Raw genomic sequence first — 17737 nt, forward strand, 5'->3', positions numbered from 1 at the left:
GGCTGGAAAGGTTTTGAGACCAGTAAGTGGTGTTCCAGGCTTGAGCAGCAAAAGGGATGATGCCCTCACCCCCCTCCTCACCTCTGCATCAGCTTCAGCATCACTGGGGCTGTCAGAGAAGGTCTCTGTTACCAAAATGTTTGCTGTAAGGCTGAGTGTGTGGTACAGGAAAAATGATGAGACATGAGTAATTCTAACATTGGGACTGGCCCTCCAAGGTCTAAGAGGTGTAAATGGGGGCTCCCCTGTGCACAGGAGTGGAATCAGTTGTTGTGCACAGGAGTGGAATCAGTTGTTGTGTCTCCTGTTATGAAAGCCATTCAGGAGCCTGAAGTTTCTCTGATTAACAATCCCTTTTTGGACCACATTTACTAAAATGGTCAAGGTCACATTTTTCAGGTCCCACAGTTAAATGGGCTTCTCAAAGGAAATAATATCTTCCGTTTGGGCACCTGTATAATACTCAGCTTCTCAAAAAGTGTCTGTACCTAGTAAACTGATATCTACCAGAAAATCACACCATTTGTTTTGGTACCCAACCAGGGCCCAAGTGCTATAGAAAAGCCAACCTGCCTACGTGTCTGTGTCACTGCCATTTGTCTTTATCCTGAGACTCACATCTCCAGCTACATCAAATGCAGTTCATCTTCCTCTGAAGTGCTTCCCTCCTTTGTGTGAGGCACTCAGTGACAGTAACATAATCTTCCCCAGTGCACCCAAGCACAGTGGTCATCAAACTCATCTAGCAGCAACTTTATCAGGTTTCTAATCTGTCCTACATCTCGTTTGGTCCTTTTACTTAACCAGACATGCAGTACCTTGGTGGAAGGTAGTGGAAACTAAAGCAGAAAGCTACTGTTGCACAAAGTAACAGGAGAAGCTGATGTGAATTCATGATCTTGATTTTTTTGTCTTTGTAAAAAAAAAATAGCACGTGACTCCCAAAGAGTGACATTTGTGCTTACTCTACCCTTAAAAATAAAGTTAACAGATTGTCTCCTATCCCACAGCAGAGGCTTGGTGCTGACAGACAAAATGAAAGCATGATATCGGAAAAAACAAAGCTATTAACTGGCAAAGAGGATACTTCAGAAGTAGTTTTTATGATGGGGAAAGGGATGATGGTGGAGGTTTCTGTCTGGAGAGTAACTGTGAATTTTTGCTCCATATTGAAGAAATTAAACGGAACTTTCTCCATGAAAGTAGGCAACAGGAGAGTGGGAGGTTCTGGCAGCCAGGACCAGAATCTTGCTAAGGAGATGGAAACAAGATGCAGTAAGATAATGGCAGTGTTTACAAGTTCATAAATAGGAAGGTCCATGCTAGGGATCATTTGTCCACCACCTTACACTGTCAAGTGTGCCTGAACGTGAGGGGTCTAATGTAAGAGGTTATATGGATGGCTGAAGGAATTTTGTGGGAGATGTAGGAATATTTTAAAGCAACTGAAGAAGCGTTATTTTTCTCTTTGTGCATGTCTTATTTCTCAGAATTTTTACATCCATTAACTTGCAAGATGAGCCTGTGAATTACTGAACCTGGAAGAACAGCACTACGTGAACGTTTTTCTGTAGAACCCATTTCCAACAGGTAATGCAGCTTAGCTGAAATAAAAATGTTTTGTGGAAATGACTCACATGCAGAAAAACAAACTCTGGGAAAATGTCAGAATTGATCATTTCAACTTCGTGTCTTTTCCTTTTAATGAAACAAAAATTTTTGGTGTGACCTTTTATTTTTTATTAGTTTTATTTTGGCATCTGTCTTAGATGTTAATTTTAGCTTTACAGTGGTTTTGACATTACTGAGAAAACAATTCGTTGCCAATGAAGTGAAATAATTGGTGTTTCCAGATCATTTTAATTTCCATCCCACCAGGAAAGTCTGATGTTTTGTTCCAATTTGCAGTGAAAATAAATATAAATGTCAAAATTTCCCTTGGAATGGGAATTTCCGATTCTAAGCAGCTCTAATCAACAACAAAGCCATCTGCTTTGTATTAATGACTTAGGGCAGTATGGAACACTGCAGAAGAGGGTAATATTCTACTGTTCAGCATTGCTCAGGAAAGTCAGTGACATATGGTAATTTTCTTGCTCCTAGTTGTCTAGGGAAATTTCAGGCTAACCACTTGTATTTTATTCCTCATGCTGTCTTGCCAAATTCGTGGGATTCATCATTCAAACCCAAGATTTTCCTCCAAATGAATGAGAAAACATCCTCCAAGTGACATATGGCACTGCCAAAGCCCCTGCATCTGAAAGGAAATAGTAATTCCCAAATTACGTGCAGAAAGCCACTTTGATTTTACAAAGGTTTTAAAATTATAATTTAAATAAAACACTTGTTTCATGATAAATGCCTGGGTTTGAACATTAATAGGAAGATAAATCTATTTTTTCCAAAAGATAACTTCATCCAGGTAAGTCATAATTTGAATTCTATTTGAGAAGTCATAATGACACAAAAGATTTTAGTACTAACAGAATAAAATAACATTTTAATTCTGGTTTAAGACAATGTCTTTGTTATTTTTCCTAAAAGGTGTTATCTGTCCATACAGATATATTACATTATATTCTTCATGCTGCAGCTAAGGCACAGGAAAAACACATCATTGCCCCCAGGCTGATCCAACAATCCAGTCTGCTTGTTAAGCTCAGCCATGGACCCCAGTTTAGGCACCAAACCCACCAAAAAATTTCCTGTGGACAAGAACACAGTCACCTTTGGTGATGACAGGATCTCCTTTTTCCTTACAATTTAATATGTTGCTCGAGCCATCTCAGGGCACCTTCTCCCCTCTCTGTGTGGGCATCTGACCTGGGAAGACTGGTTCCTGGGGTGTACAACAGGCTCTAAATGTGGAGTTACTGCTCTTTGCTGCCTCTGAGCACCATTTGTGTACTAAGCTGATGGAAAACTTTGCTTGGATATGATCTGTAAGGTTACTAAAGGAAGATTTTGATTTGTATTCATTTTCATAGAATCATAGAATTGGCTGGGCTGGAAGGGACCTCAGAGATCATCAAGTCCAACCCTTGATCCACTACTGCTGCAGTTACCAGACCATGGCACTGAGTGCCACATCCAGTCTCTTTTTAAATATCTCCAGGGATGGAGAATCCACCACTTCCCTGGGCAGCCCATTCCAATGTCTGATCACCCTCTCTGTAAAGAAATTCTTTCTAATGTCCAACCTAAACCTCCCCCCGGCACAACTTGAGACCGTGCCCTCTTGTCTTGCTGAGGGTTGCCTGGGAAAAGAGACCAACCCCCACCTGGCTACCCCCTCCTTTCAGGGAGTTGTAGAGAGTGATGAGGTCTCCTCTGAGCCTCCTCTTCTCCAGGCTGAACAGCCCCAGCTCCCTCAGCCTCTCTTCATAGGATCTGTGCTGGAGTCCCTTCACCAGCCTGGTTGCCCTCCTTTGGACCTGCTCCAGGACCTCGATATCCTTCCTGAACTGAGGGGCCCAGAACTGGACACAGCACTCGAGGTGTGGCCTCACCAGGGCTGAGTACAGGGGCAGAATCACCTCCTTGGACCTGCTGGCCACGCTGTTCCTGATACAGGCCAGGATGCCATTGGCCTTCTTGGCTACCTGGGCACACTGCTGGCTCACGTTCAGCTTCCTTTTGAAAGTCAGAACGACATCCAGTTCTGAGAGTCCACCATGAAAAACACAGACCAGTGTATTATCCAACTGCTGCTTCATGCATAACACAGTGTGATGCCTGGTTTTAGGAATTACTCAACAGGAATGAATTTGGGAGTTTGAACAACATGGTAGAGGTCGGTAAGCAAACTCCCTTAAGGGGCATAGAAAAACATTAAGTGCAAAAAGGATTTGTTGTCCTTCTCTGTTCAGCTCTCTCACATACAAGTAAACAAATGCTTGTATAATCTTTATGTTCTTACTATTACTTGTTATCAGTAATCAAAGCCTTAGCAGTTCTCAATATTAAGTGTAGGTAGTACACCTATAGGTAGTACAAAGGAAACTTTGTAATGGCATCTATCACATAGTCATAATATATAATGTAGGGGAAAAAAAAACAAAACAAAAAACCCCAAACCAACAGGATTTTTGCAAGAAATCAACAAAAATTATTTACATGTTCGTAGCAGTACACAATCTGCAGTGCGTAACGTGTATAAAAGCTAGGACTGAATCTGGAGTGAAAAATCTGAATGATTGCTTTGAAAAAATCTCTGCCATCACTGAAAATTTTCTGTAAATGTAATTAAGGCAAACTCCTCCACAAATTAATGCATTAACAGCAATTCTGTCTTTACTATTAACATCCTCTGAGGATGTAAACAAAAAGTTTATCAGATAACAGTTTTCTGACAAAAAATTTTATTCTCATGTAAGCAACAACAATTTGTATTATTGTTGTAGAAAAGTAGAAGTGGCAGAACCAGAAAATGCCTTTCCAAAGTTTAACTTTAATAAACCCAGATTTTATCCATCATGAAATAAAATGCCACCTTTCATCACATTCTAGTGACTGTAAATAAGTAGAAATGCTGATCCTATTACATTTTTAGGGTAGTTTACTTTTGCCTCTTTGTTGTTCTCCAGATGTCAGCTTCTCTGAGATTTTCTACATGTGACTCCTTGTGTCTCTTCCCATTTTTCACTTCCTAGGATTTGTATTTATTGTGCTATTGTATAAGACTTTGTTCTTTCTTTGATGTTTTATTTCTCTTTTCCCCTTATCTCTTACTTTTCACTAGTATTTCTTAGCTCCCTAGAACACCATCTCTCCTACTTTTTCTCTTGTCCATGATGAAGTCCATGTCATATAATTTCTCTTAATTTTTTCTCTATCATTTCCTCTGTATTTTTGTTCCTACCATTACTGTTCTCAAGCACTGGTGTTTCCCACACCACACTGTGTGCTGAAACACTATCCTAACCATGAAATATATTGTGACCAAAGCAGCAGGGTTTAGAAACCTTGGAAGGAAACCATCTATGACTTAATTTCTGTGTCTCTTTCCCTAATTAATTCACCCTAAAGGAACAGCTAGGGAAGACTAGTCTAATTTATTATTTATTGTTTAATGTTTATTATTTATTAGCAATTTATTACAATTCCATCCACCACACTTTTTGCCTTGCTGCCTTTGTCTTAGAGTACCAGTGATGTTGTTATTAAGAGCAGTTTCCGAACTCTGAACATCATCGCCAAGGTTTGATTACAATTTCAGAAATTTTTATGATCTGATTCCTTTTCCTGAGAAACAATACTTTTCACACATGCAAAGGAGTGTAAACTTATGCAAGTATGTGAAATGCTGACTCTAATCAGAATTTTTGCCTGTGTCTAATGGAAGATTCACCAGTTACACGATGGTCAGTCCTTTTAATCCCTTCAATGACATACACCTTTATGGAATCATAATCTCACTGAGATCTGAACTTCTGGCATTATTTGTTGCCCCAAAAGGTCCATTCTTAAGGTAACCTTAAGTCAGTTAAGTAACCTTAACCTCTTGCATTATATATATTCTCAGCCTTATAAAAGTTTTGTGCTAGAAATGTCTCCCTCCCACTGGTTGCTACATGTAACTTTTAAAATCTCCTTAAAACATCTCTAGCTCTCAATTCCCTCTTCCTTATCATCTTCACCAGTATGAACTTAGTGCCCAGACTCACCCCTGGGACATTCTAAGCTTCCTCTCCCTTTATGTAAAAAGTATTTCCTAATCCTCTCCTCTCCTGTCAATGTTATGAAAACCAATGAAGCTCCACTGCTCAGACACAGGACGAACATTGAAGAATCAGCTCACTGTTTCTAAAGTGCCATATAAAATCACCATACAAATCACTTATTCAATAGTAAAAGCACATCCTGTTCCACTAAATATGTCTCATATCTTAATGTTCTAATGACTTCACTGGAAAGTCACTTAAATCAGTGAGCAACGCAGAGATTGCCAAAGGAATCCTCCAAGAAAGATTAAGAAACGGAAAACTATGCAAATATATATAAAACCTCATTTTCTACTTGCTTTTTCTTCATTAAAAGATGGATGTTCCACAGGAGATTTACTGCTTTTTAATGAATGCTCTAGGAATGGGAGCTGTTCATGAAGAAACAGTTTATATTTCCTTGCAAGGAGCTCTGGAACCTATCACTCAGTTAAATTAAAATAAGAATGTTTTCACACGAGTCTTCACAGGGTAATGAAACAGTCACTTACCAAGTTTACCACCCAGCACTTGGTAAGATTCATTTGATCTCAATCTAAATGAAAGATGTAGCTATCATCATATAATGAACACACTTCAAACCCACACCTTGTTCATTCATTTGTGTTCACATTGGAACTGGTTTCAGTGATCTCATACTGATTTGTGAAACCTCCCATCACAATATCTTGTCATTCCTTTGATTTTTAAAAGGTTGGCAGAAAAGTTGGCACTCACAACAACTTTGGGCAAAAGCCAGAATTTTCTTGGAAGTTTTCTTGAGGAAGGAGTAGGTGTGGGATAGAGAAATATCCTTGATTTTCACAGCAAACCTTTCTTCTGGCAACTTCATTAAAAAGCCAGTCCACTTTATGAGTTATCAGCAAAGAGCTGCATTTCTGAGTGTGACTGCTGGTCCTCCCTGTGCTGACAAAATTAGAAACATCAATAATTCTTAGATTAATTGCTTAGAAAATTTCCAAGAGGCAAACATTTCCTTATTTTTAGACCCCTGTTTTCTGCTGTAGTCAAAGCAGTGGAAGCCAAAGTTCAACTACGTGTACTTCACTTGATGATAGGAGCCTGGTACTCTAAGTTTTATATGTGCTCAGGAACAAGCATGCACCAGTGCCATGTGGGCAGGGGGCATCCTATGGTGAGTCCCCAATCCCTGAATAAATGCTGTGTTATGTCACAGAGATGTAGAAGCAGTTTTCTTGCCCATGGATCTAGATATCTTTTCAAAGGAGCAAACATGGACATGCTGTGGCCTCTAACAGGGACTGTCAGTCAGGTACCAGGAATGTGAGTCCAATGCCCCATGACACTGGCTCAGCCATAATGAAGCTTTGCATGTGTCTAGCAAGTGGTAAAAAACTCCTGTATTGGTCAAGAGGTGAGGATCCATGGGGTGAGCAACATGGTCTGTTGCAGTCCTGCCACAACAGCTGGAGCCACCCCAAGCACAAAGCTGAAACCAAGTCTCATCACTTAGATTTTCCCTGTTGCTCATGAAGGAAAATAAGTTCTTTCCAAACAAGTTTTGTGTACCTTTCTCCACCCACTGCTTAGATTTACCTCTAGAAATTCATCAGTGGGCTTCCTTTCTGATTGGAAGTATGTATTAGTGCTCCTGGAAGGCTCCACATGATGCCTCTTAGCAGGTGGTCCTCAAGGACACAAAACTTGTGTCTTCACCCTCTTTTACACATGAAAAGCATAGGAAGTGATAAATACAGCAGGACTGCATGAGAATGGCTAAAAAACACTGGTAAGGAGCTGTATTTCTGAAGAAAGGTCTTCACAAATCTTTTGTTTGACTATCTAATGACGTAAAAATAAATGAACTCTCACAGGTACCGTAGTGGGACAGAGAAAGCAGTGAGCCCCAAGCTAAACCCAGGAAAGTTGTTGCCTGTAAATTAATCATTGTTAATGCATTAGAAAAATGGCAGAAAAGGGTAATTTGCACATCTGGAGCAGAGAGGGATATTAGTGGAGAGGGTGGTGGTCATTAGTTTCTGTGCAGTGGGTAATAGGCAGTTAGCACCTGAAAAGCATCAGATCAGCACAAGCATGGTGAGAGGTTTGTCCTCATCCATAAAGAGGTCTCACTCTTGAATTTCTGCAACTGTTTTCCAAGGGGTGCCACAAAAATGAAGGAAGCAAGGAAATGCACATCTCACTGCATTAATATCTATACACTCTAATTACATGAGAATAGGTGCAAGCCAGAAGAGCTGGGACATGAAAACACTGATCACCCAAATTTAAACTTTTCCAACTGTTCGACTTCAACAGTTCATCTTTGTGTTTTTGTGTAGTATAGATATATGTACATGTAATGTATTGATGTGTGTGCACATGTCTATATGTAACATTAGCTTAAACACTATAGAAACATGGGCACACTTTCAAGAGGAGAAAACAAGTTGTGCCTTGGTTAGATTCCCAGATAATATAATGCAAACCAGACTGGGGAGCAAGCTGCAGAGGTGGGATGCCAGGCTGAACTGTGAATGCTTTGAAGAGAGAGACAAATGGGTCCTTCAGAGCTGGTAGATGGGACAGATCTGGGGTCACCCATCAGAGCTTTGCACAGAACTGACCGGTCACCTTCATGTGACCTTTGAGCTGCAGTTCTGTTGTCCTTTCCAACCAAAATGATTCCATCAATCTATGATACTGGCCTATGTAGGTAACAGATTACTTCTTCCCAAACTAACTCAGCCACGTTAGGTAGCATGGTATTAAGTTTTGGCCAAGTCATTTAGGACAAGTCTGTAACATCATGCTACTCTTGTAGGAAGAATCACTTTGTAAAGCCAAAGCTCAACTTTTGCACGGTGAAAAGAGCAGGGTGGAGATGCTGTAAGCACAATGTTGCAGCTGGGATTGTGAGCAGCTGCCATGCAATGACCACATCTCTCTCATTGTGGGACTTTCTGCAGCCTGATTTAAACCCTCTCTTTTGGCATCTCTGTTTCCATTTGGGATTTCAGGGAGAATACCACGCTGCATCTCACTCCAGTCTGTGCACTGCTTTTGAGGGAAGGGAAGCACTGCCTCTTGCCCTGTTCTGCAAAATGTTTAAATCAGTGTTAATCAGCAGCATTACTGCTGAGATTATGGTCGGCTTAGTGCATCAATACCTTCAAGTTAGCAGCAGTACTAGATAGAGTAAATTCCAGCACCAAGAGGAGCTGGACAACAACAACAGAACAATGAAAATACCTTTCCAACACTTCAGTCCACCAAGGAAGTCTTTGGTGAAGAGCTCAAGCACAGAGCAACAGGAGGCAGATAAATTTAAGCACTGCAAGTGAGAGGAAGATGACAAGTTTGGTCTTTCCATCTGAACCTGCTCGAGCCTAACAGCCAAAGTCCCCACTCATCAGCCACTTATCCCTGGAAGTACACAGACATCAGGGATTGCCTTCTTACCATGTATCTCAGCGTAATGCAAGTTTCACACCAGTTTCAGTAGGACTCACCATCTACCTCATACTTGATCATTCTTGAAACAAAGCTGTTCCTTTGGCCTGAGAGAGTTCACTGGCGAAGCTTGCACAGGAGAGACCAAGCCTCTCACAACCTGCTGAGGTCACCAACATTTAGACACAAAATCTTAAACTTAGGCAACCCCATATTTGTTTTTCTCTGTCCAGAAAGCTCTAATAAAGAGGTCTTCTATACTGAGACACATGTAAAGTAAAGAGAAACAGACCAAGAACAGTCCATCAGAGACCTAGGGGACAGTATGAACTGCGGTCCTGTTGACCAAGAAATCTCTTGGGTAATTTTTTACTCTCTTCACAAACCAGAAGTGCTATGATGTGGTGGAGAACAAGCCTCTTGTGAGGTCGCGTGTTTTAATAAATCTCAGAGGTTTGTCCATCCAGGGGGGATGCTGAGGGTGAACCTACAGTCACAGCACCTGGGCAGCTGACCAGGGATCCTGCAGGGCCTGTGCAGGACCCTGCTGGTGATGTACAAATACACAGAGAGATGATGTGCAAATACACACACGGCTCTGACGTGTTTCTTTGGGTGGAAGGCAGAGGGTCTGAAGGACTTGCTCAGTCCTTTAGTGCCATTGGTAGCCAGGACAAGAATTGGAATCTGTTTTTTACCTACCTCTGACTGCCACTAATACCAGTCTAATATTATGTCTCTAAGATGTAAAGAAACTGGTTTCCTTACCCCTACTTAGAAGCTACAGATGAAGTACATGCTGGCATATATTAATTAACTTCTGTTGGTTTTCTCTAGGAAAGTGATAAACAAGAAAAACGTTCAGTTTTTTTTAAACTGAAGGTTCCTAAAATGTTAGCTGTGCCTTAGTGAATGGAATAAGAAGAATGTCATTAAACATCGGCTCTTTTACTCCTATTAATGACTGTAAAATAGTCAGAAAATTCTGAAGGTTGTGGCCATGGTAACAGACACTAACTTAGGAAAAAAAAAATCACTGAAGCTCTATTTCAATATAAAGACTGCTCATCTCCTTACCAGAGATGGAAGTTTACAGAAAAACCTTGACATGTGTGCTGGTCCCTCTGTTATGATTTCTTCCTATGTACGTGGCACATTTAGTGTGGGAAACTATCACTTCTAAGAAGATGGATGAGCTCAAGTGCTATATTCACTCTTATTTGAAGGAAGAAAAACTGCTCTTTTTTTGGCAATGGGTTGGAGCAATCACTAGTAAATGCTTTTGTGGAAAATGACAATGTACCATGATGGAAATGGGCCATATCTTCCCCTAACATGCAGCTGCCTCCCTCCCTTAAGTCAGTGAAACAATAGCTGCTTACACCAGAGAGAAGCCCAGCAGCTACAAGCAGCCTTTCTAGAAGGATCCTGAAGAACCAAGCCTGGAGCCCCTCTCCCTCATCCTGGCTGAGGAAGAACCAACAGAAACTGATGAGACTCCCCCAAAACACCTCTCCTCATCAAACCCTGCTCCCTGCCCTCCTGCCTCCAGTGTCAGTTCTAACACTACCCTTTGCATCCCACAGGCACTGCAGCTCTTCAGGCACATACAAGTGGAGAAGAAGGTCTGAGGTCAAACCAAGGCCAACAAAATAAGAACCACAGAAGAGAGGGGCTGAGACAAAAGTCGTAGAGGACAATAGGGGTGTGCTGTGCACAGAGCTGAGTATCAGTCTCAGGAGCTGTGCAAAATGACTGAAACTGCACATACTACAGCCAGCAGTGACAGAAAGGACTTCTCTGGGTGCAGTGTTTCATGCACCTGTGTGACATCTTCTTCAAATAGAAGCCTGTCAGCGATGTGCATATTGGCCGAAGAGTCCAGGCAATAAGTGTTTTTCCACCAAACTGCCTAAAATCAGCCCTGGTTCATAAAAAAATTGCAAACACTCCTCTCTGAAATGTGCAAATGCTGAAATATCTAGAAGACCTGAAAAAAAAGCAAGGGGAAAAAAAAAAAAAAAAAAAGAAGCAAGGTCTAGGGAGCTGGTCCTGGTGAAACGCAATGAAACCCCTGACTGGTCTTTTTGAAGGCTCCTTGAAAACCTTGTCTGAGGTTCACACCTAGAACTGGGGTGAACTCAGCTCCTGGCTGGGGGGCAGTTGTGAAGCTGGTACAAGCAAATAGGTTACAGCATCTTTGTCTATGGGCAACAACTGTGGACAGGGAGGGAGTGCCTGACAGTGTTGCATTTCTTTTGTGTTTTCCCTTTGAGATGCAGCACACTATGAGACCTCAACAGAACAAACAGAACTAATTTATTTGGATTTGGGTAATACAGAAGCAATGTGCAGTCCATGCTAACAAGATACCACCATCAGCTATCTGCAGATGCTTTCAGCACACCATTTGGAGCATCATCCATTTGTGTCTTCATAAAAGAAGACAACAACATAAGGATTCCTTTTTGTCTTGATCAATTATTTGAAATTATGTTAAATTAGCACACAAAGAACACATTGCCAGAGCTTCTGCCTTTTCAAATATGAAGACAACCAAATGCCAGGGAATGTTTGGTGCAGCTTGCAAATTCCTCTAGCATGACCAAGAGAAATAAAGTTACTGCCACCAACACTACATGGGCCCCATGCCTGTGGTTTCTAGCAATGCCATCCTTGCAGCATGGCCAGAAGAAGAATTTAATTCAGTGAAGTTGTGTAAGGAACTCTGGTCCCACTAGCAATGCATGGCAGCTCAGTCACGAGTGAAAACCAAATGACCTGTTAAGACTTGTGATGTATTTGGAGAGGGACACAAACCATGTACCTGCCTATTTGCACATCTTCCCCATGCACACACAGCCACCTCTTTCCCCATCTCTTGTCCACACCTTAGGAGAGCCATTCCCATCTCTGAGGCTGCAGAGACAGACAAGTCCAGCTGTTCCTCTGCCAAGGTCCAGGCTCACATCAAGCTTGATATGCCCAGAGCCTGGTATTTCCTTACCAGCTGCTATATCTATCCCTAAATTGCTGCCACAGGAGGCCTGTTGATACTGAGCAGTCCCCAGACACCATCCAACCTTGTGTGATGCCCAGAAGGTTCAGCCATCCCTCACCCCAAAACACAGACAAAGGCCCAGAGAGATGCCTGCCCAGCATCATCATGCTGCAGGCTGCTTTCTCCTTCCCCCTCCTGATGTCAGTTCTTGTTGCTGAGCATCAATAGCCTGTGGGCATCAGCACCTTGTGTGCCACCAGCACTCAGAAGCTACCTCTGCTTCCCGACAAGTAAGAGGTCCATGGCCTGGGCTTGTGGTGCTGGGGGCTGTACAAAACCCATGGAAAGGGTGGTCAGGAACTGCTGAAGCAGTGGGGAGGGTGGGGGCAAGGTGAGGCAGGTCTTTTCCTGATGCAGGAGATCACTCATCATTATGTTGCTTGCAGGGTTTCTCCAAGCCCTGCTCCATACAGCCTTTCATATGAGCTGCAAAGAGTAACAGCAGATGCTGGTACCCAGAGGGAGAGGAGTTTTAGTGCTGCTCTATTTCCTTCCTCAGAAGATTTACTTTTGGAGGATGAGGTTGGAAGTGCAGAGCAGCTTCCTGAGGGAGGGCTTTCTTGCCTCCAAAGCACTGGAAATCAAATGGAGTGGAGTGTGCCATGAAGCCTTATTTCACTGCAGCTTTTATCTTTTAAAATTAGGTTAGCAAATTCATTGCTCCAGTAGCTTAATCTTAGAGTGGTCTGTCTATACACATGATGGACTGGAATATGAACTAATTCTGTCGATAAAGTGACTGCTTGCATCTCTATTGCAGATACAAGGAATTCAGTCTTCCCTTTGAGATGCTAATCAGCTGCAGGCTGGTACAGTCCCCTCCCTGTGCTTTTGGTTTGGATGCACCCTACATCCAAGTTTTTTCAGAAATAGATGATATTCTGTGAGGAAAAGAAAGGAGAGGGGGAAAAATCTGGCGCCAAGCACCCAACTGCACACTGTGTGTGGCTTGGGGTCTGCAGCTCCCAGGGACATCTCTGACTGATACCACCAGTTCTGTATGCACTGGGGACCCAGATGTCTGGCTCTGTTCATCTTCAGCCTGTGTCCTGTATTGACAGGAGAGGCAGAGACCAGCAGAAGTATTCCCTCTGGTGGGTTCAGGTCAGCAAGGAGGTTCCCAGGTGGAAGGGATCCTTCACTGGAAATTCACAGCCAGACCACACACCTGAGCAAGGGGGCTGGGTTTGATCAGAGTATTCATTTACACAAATGCTTTGAATCAAGAAACAACTTTTCTCCAGTTGCATCCTTTGACAGCAGCTCAGGAGGTGATCAATCTGTATTCAAACTTTCCACATTACTTTTCTATAGAAAGCAGGGGGGCATTGGCCTCCAGATTCAGAAACTGAAGTTTAGTTTTCTCCATACAAACTATGGAAATCCATTCACTACCATCACTGGAGTCTAGAGAGTGACTGAGAAAACCCCAACTTCATGGGCTGATTTCAGGCAGTAACAGAAATACTGGAGGCTGGTTTCACCAAACTGCTTGAGCAGAACACAGTTTCAGTTTGTTCAACATCCAATATCAGACTGAATTATATAATTTGTTGCTGTTGTGGAGTTCCCTTGTTCTAGCAAAAAGAGCTGGAAAATACAAGCTCATGCCACATTAAAACCTTTTCTGCTTGATTGCTCAGTTCAGCAGACAAATCCTCAAATCAATTATTCTTAGAGCTGCTGTCAGGATAACTGTTGACCAAGTGAGTAAGCTAAAATCTGCAGCATCCTGGTAGCATCTGGTCCTTGGCTTTAGATCATTGCAGATGTAGACACCAGGTGAAGCCTTGTTAGACAGCCCTCAATATGAAAATGTGAAACCTTCCTCTTCAGATCAGAGAATGCTCTAGTGTTAATAAAAAAAACCAGAATTACAGTGCAAGAAGCAGACTTAACCAGGCTGTTTTCATATTTCTGAAGGCCTTTCTTTTCTGTTTTTTTAAAGGGAGAGTCATTCAGTTCTCATTTATAGAAGATATTCAGAAGAACTAGCTGATAACACTGAAAGAAATTGAAAACCTGAAAGAGAAAGAGTGCAAGGACTGCTTTTCCTGTCATCAAAGGGGCAGCCAAATATTCAGTAATTTCTCCTTTCTTGCTTTATTTGAGCATAAAAGAGAAGTAGCTCTGTTCTTCGGTTTGTGGGATGTCACCACCAAGTTCTTCAAAAGTCTCTAAACCCTTTGGCACAAAGAAGAAAGGAAGACAGTCAGATCTTTGTGGGGAATAGCAGGGAGATGTTGAGGGAGAAGACTTGCAGTCTTAATTGAAGAACTAGCAGAATGTTGTTTTAGGACTACAAGATATTTATAGTCTCACCCATTTTGAATGTAAAGGGTACAAATAATTTTTTTTCTATTCCTCTGCAGGCCAAGATCTGAGCAACAGAGGCCAGAGCACAAAAGAATTTTCACCCCATTCCAAATTCCCATAAAAAAGTGTACTAAGCTTGAATAATGAGTTTAGTCATTTGAATCATGAATTTGGCTTCATAACTGCTGGGAGATTGAAGCAGAGCAAAACACATCTGCTAACACCCTAACTTGAGCACTGCCATTGGCAAGTCCTGCTGAAGGGATCTGAAGTTGCAGAAATGTTAGAGGTTAGAACTGAAGTTTCTTGGCAGAACTGACCTAATATGGAAACCCTGTAGAAAGTCTGTCTGCACTGGCTTTCAAACCAGCATGTAAGCTTTCATTACTAATTGATAAATTTATAATGGAATAGAATCATAGAATCATTTTGGTTGGAAAGACCTTTCATATAGAAAGGTTAATTCAAAACCACTTAGGTAAAATCAGAGTAAAGTAAATCATTCCTGTTGTGGGATGTTCTGGACAGAGTCAGACAGATGCTTCCTCTTTAGGGACCACGGATTGAAAGGAAAGGGGAAATCTCAGGTAGAAGGAGGTTACAATGGAGTTCTTCAAAGAGGAGTTTCAGCATGGATCTTGTTTAATATTTTCATGAATAACCATGATGCATAATCTCAAAACAGTGCAGTTGCTGATGGCACCAAGGTGGGAGACATTGTCAGCTGGCTACCATGAAAGAAGAATGGGATGATTTTAGCACTGGAATAGTGCAATGGGATGAAATCCCTTCTCATGAAGTTCAGTTTCTGAGAGACCAGTAGGAAGAGTTGATGAGCTGCCTTTTATTAGAAATGATGGAGCTAGAAGAAGATCTGAAGGTCTCATACAGCCATAAGGTAAGTGTAAAACACCAATATGCTTCGACCTGAAGGGGACAAATAAAGCTCCCTAATGAACCTGCTGAGATTGATCAGGTGAGTCCAGGGAGGGGGACTCACTGCTAATCAGCAGTAATAATGACAGCCAGTTATCCAAGGGTTTGGTGACACAAGGACTCACCTGGATTACTGTAGTACACAGCCAGGAAAGCAAGCTCAGAAAAAGGGATTTTGGTCTCTCAGTGGCTGCAGAGCTGGGCTGTTAAGCCAAATAAGGGAATGGAAAGCCTGTGCTCTCAGGGGAGACCAGAGGCACTCGGCTGTTTAGCCGAGCTAAAGAAAGGCCAAGAGGGGATATGGTTGTAGTCTATAAATACATCAGAGGGGGTAAACACAAGGGAAGGAGAAAAGCTGTTTAAACTGAAGGACAATGCTGGCAGAAGAACAAATGGGAATAAAGTAGCCATGAATAAATTTTGGCTGGGAATGAGAAGCAAATCTCTAACCACTGGAGTGGTGAGGTCTGTGGAACAGCCTTCTCTGAAGATCACAAGACAAATGGCTTAGCTCATGTGGAAATGGAGTTTGAAAAATCCATGAATAGGGTCTATATGAGGCAGATACCTGTTGCAGACTGCATGAGACAGGAAGTATCCTCCTGTCGTGCCTTCCTCTGGAAGAGAAACATCATCCTAAAAGCCAACTGTGCTCTTTACTAATGGGCAGAGCCTTTCTGGCACAAAGGATCACCAAACAGGAGAGCCAAAGGCAGTAATGTTAGGCAAAAATGTTTACAGTATCTGTGTCTTTGTCTGCAGTGTGTGATCTCCCATTGCTGCACATCAGTAATGCAGAGCAGCAGGAATGCAAGCAGAGGTTTATCCAAGCAGATGAGGGAGTGCCAGGACACAGCAGACAGGACAGGAGAGCCAGCCAGCTCTGTCAGTACAATTGGGAGCAGCAATATGATTATTGCAAAGATGTAATTGAAATTAAGATTTACAAGTAACCTCTGTAAAACTCACAGCTGGCCAGGCTTAACCTTGGAGTCAAGAGGCTTAGTAAAGTATGTTGTCCAAATATGTGAAATAGTAAATTTTCCATTTTCTTGGAAAGTGAATCATGTGCCTAGTTTCTATATTCAGTATTGATGGAGTAATTTACCCTTTCTATGAAGTTTTTCTTCCTTAATGTGATCCTTCTGTCTGCTATAAGGAGCAAAAGAATTTACTCATATAACACACCTTTTCATTTGGAGACCTCTGATCACCTCACGAAGATTACTGGGTGACATCTGCATTTCAATGTTGACTGAACTGATGCACAGGAAAAGGGAAGAAAGGATTTTCTAACCTGTCTGTATGGTTTTTTGTATCCTATGCTCCTGGACCACTCCTGGAATGGTCAGTTTTCAATGTTCCTGGATTGACAGGGGGGGACCAGCACAGGACATACTCTCACCCTGGCCCTGCCAGGGCACAGAGGCTATTGGCATTTTAACATCCTGACATTTTAGCATTGGCATTTAAAAATCCTGACAGCCAATCTTCTGCTCCAGGACATGCCCAGGACCATCTCAGTTGCGATGGTGGGGAAGCCCCCTGCCCCATGCTCCCCCAAGACACACCATGACAGATGAAAAGAAACCCTTCCTTCTGCTTCTCACCATCATGCAGCAATGTCCTGAACATGTGGGGTTGCTCCCACAGCCAGGGTGCACAGGTGCTGCTTCACCACTCAGGATTTGTGCTTTTCCATCTCTACACTCCTGATCCCTCAACCCCAGAGTTACATCATGTATTTCTCTGCTGCTGGGCATCCTATTTTCTGTGGTAGCCTGAGCACACCCCTTCCTCCACAGGCAGAAAATGACCCTCAGATCTCTGTGCCTGGAAAGTACTTCATATAATAAAATAATATTCATCCTTTGATGTGTCTTTTCTATGTTTAAAATACTTTAAATGACAGTTCTAAGGAACGCTGTCTCTGCAGTATGCAACACAGTCTGCAGGGTACAGGAAATGTATTCTGCTGTTTAACCATCAAGTGCTTATATGCAAAAAGTCAAGAAGTTAAGGAGCATGAAAGTTGTCAACTGTCCACTTAATGGAGAAGAACACAGCTTGAGGGAAGCTGTTGCCCCAGGACACTACATTGGACTGAATTTTCTCTTTTCTTGAAAATTTTCTGCACAGGATTTCAAATAGCAACGAAGTACAAAATACTTGTGAATGACACCAAGGCTTTGTAAACGGCACTTCACTTTGTAAAACACAAACGAGCCACCCATGGGGTCTGCAAGTGGAGGGGGATGCCACTGTCCTCTGCCACCTGATGAGCTTA

General features: G+C 42.2%; 1 protein-coding gene across 3 annotated transcripts in view; it reads right to left on the minus strand.

Moving 5' to 3' along the window:
• Positions 1–17737, minus strand: part of NCALD (neurocalcin delta) — a 55896-nt gene that overhangs the window by 24790 nt on the left and 13369 nt on the right. Inside the window, exon 2 of one of the 3 annotated variants that reach the window (XM_071738085.1) lies at positions 6441–6629. The exons of the other annotated variants lie outside the window; for them this stretch is intronic. The gene's annotated coding sequence lies outside the window, so the exon portion shown is untranslated. The remainder of the gene's footprint in view (positions 1–6440; positions 6630–17737) is intronic. 3 annotated transcript variants of the gene reach the window in all.

Source organism: Heliangelus exortis, chromosome 2, assembly GCF_036169615.1.
Source record: "Heliangelus exortis chromosome 2, bHelExo1.hap1, whole genome shotgun sequence".
NCBI classification, from domain to species: domain Eukaryota; kingdom Metazoa; phylum Chordata; class Aves; order Apodiformes; family Trochilidae; genus Heliangelus; species Heliangelus exortis.